The following is a 9,613-nucleotide window of genomic DNA, read 5'->3' on the forward strand; positions in this document are numbered from 1 at the left end:
CGCGGACTCGCTCGCTGATGATAACCTCCTGGTGTGGCGTCTGAAACTCGATATCGCCTTGTTGCTGCGCCCTTGTGGCACCCTTGGATTGTTGATAACACGTAACGAGCCTCGTGCCGGCCGTGATGCGTGAACTGTGGCTTGCTGCGTTGCGTCGCAGAAACCACTGTCGTTGACTCTCGATATCGCCTGATATCACCTTGTTGTGGCACCCCCGTGGTACCTCTGGATTGACAAATGGTGATCAGCCCTATGCCGGTCGTAATGCGTAAATCGTAGCTGGTTGCGATGCTTCGCAACAGTCGTTGCTATGCCGTTACTATGCGAATGTCTTTTGAAGAACGAGCCGTTGATTGTGCGCCAAATCGTTTGCCTCGAGTGTCTTAATGTGTTTCCCGGACTAGATCCGGCTCGAAGGACCAATATGTTTTGTGAAGCTTCCGTGCCTCGTGCGCGGTGTCGCACCTTTCGATGCAATCGAGCCACGACCCTGTGTCGTGTCGATCCGCCGCGTCTGTAATGACGCCCTCGTCTCCACGTATTTCCAGGTGGGGCGAGAAAATATTTTGAGCTTCGTTTTACTTATTATATTTAGAGCACAAACGATTTTACTTTTTACAGTCCACTAATCGCACTATATAGAAATATACTTGGGCTGCTTCTGCTTCTGTTCGCATGCCCGTACGGACTCGTTCTGGCTCTACGAGCTCGCGTTCGCGCCGCGCGACTCGGGAAAAACAACGAAACGGCGACAATAGCCCAGTGACGTATGACGCCGCGAAATACCCAAACGAAATCATAATAAAAAAAAGCGATATATAAAAAAGTACGGAACAATTACAATACACATAAAAATGTTTGTCAATGACCTGGACTTAATTTTAAAAACGGAAAGAAATTTCGAAAAACTTATTTTTATCTTGTGGTTTTCCTCGTATGATAATATGCTTATATAAGTTGTGCAATTTGTACGTACAAAATAAGTAGCTATTGACAAAGAGACAGAAGGAAAGAATTAAAAATAAGTTGTGCATTTTGTACGTACAAAATAAGTAGCTATTGACAAAGAGACAGAAGGAAAGAATTATATACCCATACAGCACAAGATAACGTTCTATGATTATTCATAGATTAATATCAGAGAATGTTTAGAATATTCTTATATAATGCTTCAGAGTTTCTGTGAACCTTCCATGGAACATTTAAAGTTGACAAAAACTCACATTCTCTGAATGTTCTATAAATATTCTGTAGCATATTCTATGAACATTTTGCGTATGTTTATTGCTCACTGAACATTGAATAAAGATAGAATGACGCTCGCGATCTTTGGGAGCGTCAAATGGAACGTACCCGTAGTCGTAGACCAGATATTGACCAATATCAAAGACGTCCAGAGTCTTCCGGATATTTCTACGAAGTCCTGCGAACTTTTACTACATGTTTTCTAGGACAAATAGGATTATTTCGATCGACAAACCTATTTCTATCAAAACCATGTACTACGAAATGCATCACGATACGGAATGAATAAAAAGTGTGACCTGATAAGTCGATTAATGTTATATATTTTTACACAAAACAGTTCGTAGGACGTTATAGGAATATTTAGATACATAACAAACGAAATAAAATATTATAAGAATATTCATTGAAATATATGTCATTAGAATATTCTGAGTACTTACCAAATAACATACCAATAACATTTAGAACATTCGTGAAACTGTTTACGAATATTCTTTTCGAATATTCTCACAATCAGAACATATGGAAATCATGTTGTTAGAATATTCTCCGAATATTTTGTGCGGTATGGGATATCTCTATGTTGTTTTTATCAGTCACATATTTCTTATCTCAAATTACCCCTATTTCTTGAATCTATTACTTCAAGCTTTGTGATCTTCTGATTAGTCTTGTATATATATAATGAAACAGCGGACTCTATCAGTTTCATTATTCGTCTTTGGTATTTCGTTATTGACCTAGCGTTACTCCATCGAAGAAAAACTTTTGTCTTCATTTCCGAATATATCGTATTAGTATACAAAAGTAAAGTGAAGCTTACAGACAGGTAATAAGCATTTTTTAATTCATTCTCTTTATTAGGACGTCTATTTTCTTGATGAAATTAATGTAACGTAACATAATAGACATAAATAGAAAAGATAGAACAACTATTTGTTTGGAACAACTATTTGCTTGGAACAACTGCGTTCTTTTGAGGAAAAGGAATTTGGCAAAATATTTCTTTGGGAACATCTTCAAGATTATTGAGTATCAGTAATCGTAGGAGAAATATGGAGGACAGTATACCGTGTCTCGTAGACGATGACATTGTCATTGCGGGCATTTCAGGTAAGTATTTATCAAACCTCTGTGAACCTCATCTTTAGTACCATCCTGGCGGGCCACTTTGACGGATTTTAGGCAGACAGTAGGTTTAGTTTAGACCAAGATAGCCAAGTCTGTTAGAACAGATTTTCGTCAAATACCCGCTACAAATTTTGAAGGCAGAAAGACTGCAAACTGCATACAGGAACTGATATAACAAATGATGTTGTCGGTATGTCAGCAGAAATACAACAATATCTGCTCACATAACTAGACAGCAGATAGTCGGCAGAAACCGAGCAGAGCCTGCTAATATCTGTCAGCAGATTGACGGCAGAAACCGAGCAGGATCTGCGCGGCGCTGTTGTCCAGTTATGTTTTATACAGATTCTGTCGACAATCTGTTGTCAGGTTCTGTTCTACAGTCTCTGCCGACAAAACAAAAGCTTAATGCGGACACAGATGACTATGGTTCTGGTATGGGTTTCTGATCGAATCTGTTGCCAGCCTGCAGGTAGGCTGCGAACATTTTGCTTACTGGGGACTTGTTTTAGATGCGTTCTGGATGTCAGAATACGTTTACTAGTCTCATTTTGAGACATTTTGTGGACAAATATCTGTCTACACACTGTATAAATGCTGTCGAAATAACGCTGCTTAGTCAGTCTAAAACCTGTCTAATTTATTTATGTAAGTCGAAAATAACAGAAACACCACCCAAGCAGCACACATTGGTTTCAAAACCGTTTCATAAACGTTTTGCCGCAACATTTCATAACCATTTTATTGAAACGTTTATTTAGGAGAAAAATGTCCAACGAAAAAACGTTAGGAGAAACGTTTCTTTTTCGGTAAAAATAAGTTTCAGAAACCATCAGAAAAATATTTATCAATTCTCTATATAAGTGCCTTAAAGATAGACAGAGTTAAGTCACATTTTTGTAAAAAACTAGATTTTCATATTTTATGAATTACTCTCTAAATTTCGTGTAGTGGAATTTCACTCTTTTGAAATATCACTTCAAGTAATAGTGATCTCAAAAGTTTCAAAAGAATAGAGTATTGGATCGGTTTTCCGGATGGTTATTTATAAGGTGATAACACAAATGTTACTTGCGAGAACGTCACGTCTGGCCTAGCCATCTATCGGTCGCTTGGTGAATCAGAGGTGGGAATCACACACACTTGTGTTGATTTTTGTCTCTTGTTCCATAATCGAGTACATTGAAACGTAGATGTAAAAATAATTAATACTCGCAAATTAAGTAGAAATTACTATTTTTTTCTATATTAATTATATAATTTTGAATCAATTTAATAAAACACATTTTTCGTTTCTGTGGAAACGTGAAAAATACGTTTTTAAAATTTAGGTCTAAAGACGGTTTCTATTTAAACCGTTTCTTAAATGGTACTTTATGTTTCTTAGACATTAGATACGTCTAAGAAACATATATTAGGCTAACATGTGTGCCTGGGCAAGACAAATTCTAGACTACTTTTAGCGATATCTTGACAATTTGAACAACTTTCAGACAAGTCATGTATGAGCTTTTCACTAGTAAAAATTAATGAATTTTATTTATTGTAATTTTTTAAATTTTAATATCAATTATGTATTAAATGTATTAAATACAATAAAATTTATATTAAAATTAAAAAATTTACAAAAACATAGTTCATTAGTTTGACTTCTAAAAAGCTCATATGACTTGTCTGTAAATTATAAATTGTCAAAAATACCGCTGGAACTTCAGGACTGGTCCAGCTAAAGCTAAGCCTAGTTAAAGTTAATATAATAGAGATGTTTTTATAAATACATTGTTAATAATGTGTAGAAACCGATTTTGTGGATAAGTCTTGGACTAAATTTGGATGTATTATGTCCAAATACATTGAGTGACGTAGACAAGATTTGGTCATAATCAGAACGCAGTATATCTTTTGACAACTCCTGATAAAATGTAGATGGACTGCTGAACATTTTATACTCGTTCCGAACTATATCTGGACCTTTACAAGTACAAAAACTGTCTAATTACGTCTATATGATTCAAAATTTGTCGAGAATACATCTGGTATTTGTCCAGTACTGTCCAACACTTGTCAAGGCGGCCCGCCAGGGCGCATCTTTTAAAAAATAAACTTTTCGTTACAGTTCTGCATGCACCCCTAAGAGTTCTAATTTTTCGACCCGAGAGACTTAGAAATTTTTGATTCGAGGAACGAAAATTGGCGAGAACTCGTTTAGCTTTTTATTTTAGCTCTTCAAGTCTTATATTAATAATAATTAGAACTCTTGATATCCAGAACTCTCAAACAATGTTTCGACCCGAGGGACTTAGAAATGTTTGACTCGAGATATTTTTTGACAATTCCAACGTTCCGTTGAGAATTCTGGGTAGCACCTCACGAGTTCTAACGATTATTATTAAGTCTCGAAGTGCTCAAACTAATATGTAAGGAGATATCGTAATTTTTCTTACTTCGTTTTGTAAAGTTAATTGGCAACCCGAAAATTTATCGACAGTTTTTTGTACTTAATATGACAGAACTGTTTTCTTAAGGAACTCTAGAACTCTTAGGAGTACATGCAGAACTGTAATGAAGTTTATTTTTTAAAAAACGTGCTAACTTTACAGACGTGTATCTATCAAGAAACAATCAAGCAGAATGAACAGCAACATAACATGTCTGATAATATAACGTTCTTTAAGGCCGTTTTCCCGAGTCATCGAATATGGAAGAGTTTAAAGAAAATCTAATGAAGCAAATGGACATGGTGAATGATGACGAGCGCCGTTGGCCAGCAGGTATGTGCGGGCTACCGCACAGATCCGGCAAGATTAAAGACCTCAGCACTTTCGATGCCTCTTTCTTCGGGGTGCATCAAAAACAGGCACACGTAATGGACCCGCAACTTCGTCTGCTACTAGAAGCAACGTACGAGGCGATAGTCGATGCCGGTGTCAATCCTTCAACCATAAGAGGATCGCGTACTGGCGTGTTTGTCGGTGCTTCCGCTTCGGAGTCCGACGATTTTTGGTCGAAAGACCTGCACAGCATAAACGGTTTGTACAATTTAAGACATTTCTTCTGCAATATAAATTATTCTTTCTTAGTGCGAGACAAATCGTTCGATAAACTTGCGTTTGGTTGTAGGATACGGATTGCTCGGTTGTTGCAGAGCGATGTTCTCCAACAGAATTTCCTTCGCGTTCAACTTTGTCGGACCGAGCTGCACGTTGGACTCTGCTTGTTCCTCGAGCTTGTTCGCCTTGCACCACGCGATTGCCACGATGCGCGCCGGCGAGTGCGACAGCGCGATCGTCGGCTCAGTGCATCTCCTGCTGAAACCGGCGAATGCACTTCACTTCCAGAAGTTGAATCTGCTGTCCCAGGACGGTAAGTGCAAGGCTTTCGATGCCGCGGCTGACGGATACGTCAGGTCTGAGGCGGTGGTGGCAATGTACCTGCAAAAGGCGAAGGACGCACGGCGACTATACGGCACGGTAATCGGTACAAAACTTAACAACGACGGCTACAAGCCCCAGGGTATCACGTATCCCAGTGGCAAGATGCAGAATCAAATGTTGCGTGAGGTGTACAGCGAGGCGAAAATTGATCCTGCTAACGTGGTCTACGTGGAGGCGCATGGTACTGGCACCAAAATGGGCGATTTGGAAGAAGTGAATTCCATCGATAAGATGTTCTGCAAGAACAGGAAAACACCGCTGCTAATCGGTTCAGTGAAATCCAACATGGGACATGCGGAACCTGCCAGCGGACTCTGTTCGATCGCCAAAGTATTAATCGCAATGGAAACGGGCGTGATTCCAGCAAATTTGCATTTTGCCATCCCGAATCCAAACATTCCTGCGTGTGAAGAAGGACGCATACGTGTAATTGACAAGGCAACACCGTGGAACGGCGGTTTCGTAGGCATTAACTCGTTCGGCTTTGGTGGTGCGAACGGCCACGTCATCCTACACAGCAATCCCAAGCCGAAGTTACCGTCAACGTTGAATACTGGATTGCCATCCAAGCTGGTCTTGGTGTCAGGTCGCACAGAGGAAGCTGTACACACGTTGCTAGATAAGGCGAAGGAGCATAGGGGAGACGATGAGTTCCTCTCACTGTTACATGTCGTACACAAAGACAAGATATTAGAACACAGAGTCCGTGGCTATGAGATATTCGACGGCGACAGTAGTACACGTGAAATAATTGAAATAACGAAAAACGATGAACAGCGTCCTATTTGGTTCTTATTTTCCGGCACGGGCGCTCAATGGCCGGGTATGGGCAAGGAACTGCTTGGCATCGAAGTTTTCCAGCGCAGTCTGCAACGTTGTGCGGATACACTGCTGCCTTACGATGTCGATCTCATGAATATTATCTTGAACAGCACCGACGAAACATACAAAAATGTGACAAACACTTTTGTATCAATCGTAGCTATACAGATCGCTCTAGTAGACCTACTGACACTGATAGGCATCCAGCCAGACGGCATAGTCGGACACTCCATTGGAGAATTGGCTTGCGCTTACGCCGATGGCACCGTTACACTGGAGCAAACCATGTTAATAGCCTATTTCAGAGGTGATTCACTTATAAGTGCTAAGTTGGAACCATGTACTATGGCAGCTATCGGTCTGAGTTGGGAGGAAGCCAAGAAATATGTCCGTCTGATATCATCCCTGCCTGTAATAATTCCATAGATTTGATCACTGTTTCCGGTCCAATTGAATCTTTGCAGACATTCATGAAAAAACTAAAAAGCAAGAACATCTTCGCCAAGTTGATTGACAGCTGTGGGTTTGCTTTTCACAGCAAATATATCGCTGCGTCCGAATCTAAGCTGCGGGCTTCGCTCGATGGAATCATGTCAAATTTCAAACCGAGATCGGCCAAATGGATCTCCACTTCAGTACCCGAGGCCGCATGGAACACTCCGATCGCTCAATTCAGCTCACCAGCTTATTTCGTGAATAACTTGCTGTCTCCCGTGCTCTTCCGGGAGGCGATAACGCATATTCCAGAAACGCAGTCACAATCGAGATCGCGCCGCACGGTCTGCTACAAGCGATTCTACATAGATCGCTACCAAAGACAGTAGCCAAGATCAGTCTCCAGAAACGAGATCACATCAATAATCTGGCTTTTCTACTATCCAACATAGGTAAACTGTACACGGTCGGCGCACAACCCAACATCCTTAAGTTGTATCCGCCGGTGAATTTTCCTGTCGGTCGCGGAACGCCGATGATCGGATCACTGGTCAAATGGGACCACTCTATCACGTGGGAAGTGCCCACTTATCACCAGATAACTTCAGGACAAGCGGGAGACTACGTCGTCACAGTCGATCTATCGAATGAAACGGACGCATACTTGGCAGGACATCGACTGGAGGGACGAGTTTTCTTCCCGGGTGTTGGTTATCTAGTTTTGATCTGGAAGATCTTCGCACAAATGCACGGTATTCATTTCGAACGACTGCCGGTGATCTTTGAGAATGTGCATTTTCAACGCTCCACGATCATACCGAAAGAGGGCGCAATAACATTCTTGATAAATATCTTCAGAGAAACGGGCTTTTTCCAGATCTGTGAATCCAATTCAGTCCTCATCACCGGAAACATCGTGTGTCCAAGAATATCAAGAAAGAACAGTTAGATTTGCCGCCATTGTCACCGCCTACTGATAAGGAGAACCTGCCTATGAATACTGGAGACGTTTACAAACAATTGAATCTGCAAGGATACGAGTATAGTGGTATTTTCCAAGGTGTTAAATCCTGCGACAATTATGGGACAACTGGCGTGCTGCATTGGTTCAACGATTGGATCCCCTACTTAGATAGTATGCTCCACTTTTCATAGCCTTCTATCACAGAGTGACATGTATGCCGAAGTACATTCAGCACGTTGTGATCGATCCCGTTTTTCATACACAACTCATCGAGAAATTGGAAATAAAATACCAATATATAATTATAAAGACATCAATGTCATCAAATCTGGTGGTATTGAGGTGAGAGGATTCAAAACTGCTTTGGCTCCACGACGAAAGCGCAACTTTCAGACAAGTCATGTATGAGCTTTTCACTAGTAAAAATTAATGAATTTTATTTATTGTAATTTTTTAAATTTTAATATCAATTATGTATTAAATGTATTAAATACAATAAAATTTATATTAAAATTAAAAAATTTACAAAAACATAGTTCATTAGTTTGACTTCTAAAAAGCTCATATGACTTGTCTGTAAATTATAAATTGTCAAAAATACCGCTGGAACTTCAGGACTGGTCCAGCTAAAGCTAAGCCTAGTTAAAGTTAATATAATAGAGATGTTTTTATAAATACATTGTTAATAATGTGTAGAAACCGATTTTGTGGATAAGTCTTGGACTAAATTTGGATGTATTATGTCCAAATACATTGAGTGACGTAGACAAGATTTGGTCATAATCAGAACGCAGTATATCTTTCGACAACTCCTGATAAAATGTAGATGGACTGCTGGACATTTTATACTCATTCCGAACTATATCTGGACCTTTACACGTACAAAAACTGTCTAATTACGTCTATATGATTCAAAATTTGTCGAGAATACATCTGGTATTTGTCCAGTACTGTCCAACACTTGTCAAGGCGGCCCGCCAGGGCGTATCTTTTAAAAAATAAACTTTTCGTTACAGTTCTGCATGCACCCCTAAGAGTTCTAATTTTTCGATCTGAGAGACTTAGAAATGTTTGACTCGAGGAACGAAAATTGGCGAGAACTCGTTTAGCTTTTTATTTTAGCTCTTCGAGTCTTATATTAATAATAATTAGAACTCTTGATATCCAGAACTCTCAAACAATGTTTCGACCCGAGGGACTTAGAAATGTTTGACTCGAGATATTTTTTGACAATTCCAACGTTCCGTTGAGAATTCTGGGTAGCACCTCACGAGTTCTAACGATTATTATTAAGTCTCGAAGTGCTCAAACTAATATGTAAGGAGATATCGTAATTTTTCTTACTTCGTTTTGTAAAGTTAATTGGCAACCCGAAAATTTATCGACAGTTTTTTGTACTTAATATGACAGAACTGTTTTCTTAAGGAACTCTAGAACTCTTAGGAGTACATGCAGAACTGTAATGAAGTTTATTTTTTAAAAAACGTGCTACTTTACAGACGTGTATCTATCAAGAAACAATCAAGCAGAATGAACAGCAACATAACATGTCTGATAATATAACGTTCTTTAAGGCCGT

The 9,613-nt window shown here is 39.5% G+C and overlaps 1 pseudogene; it reads left to right on the forward strand.

Annotated features, from left to right (window-relative positions):
- The first annotated feature begins 858 nt into the window (after nt 1–858).
- LOC113563664 lies at nt 859–8,442 on the forward strand (annotated as a pseudogene).
- The last annotated feature ends 1,171 nt before the right edge of the window (nt 8,443–9,613 follow it).

Source organism: Ooceraea biroi, chromosome 2 (genome assembly GCF_003672135.1).
Source record: "Ooceraea biroi isolate clonal line C1 chromosome 2, Obir_v5.4, whole genome shotgun sequence".
NCBI classification, from domain to species: Eukaryota; Metazoa; Arthropoda; class Insecta; order Hymenoptera; family Formicidae; genus Ooceraea; species Ooceraea biroi.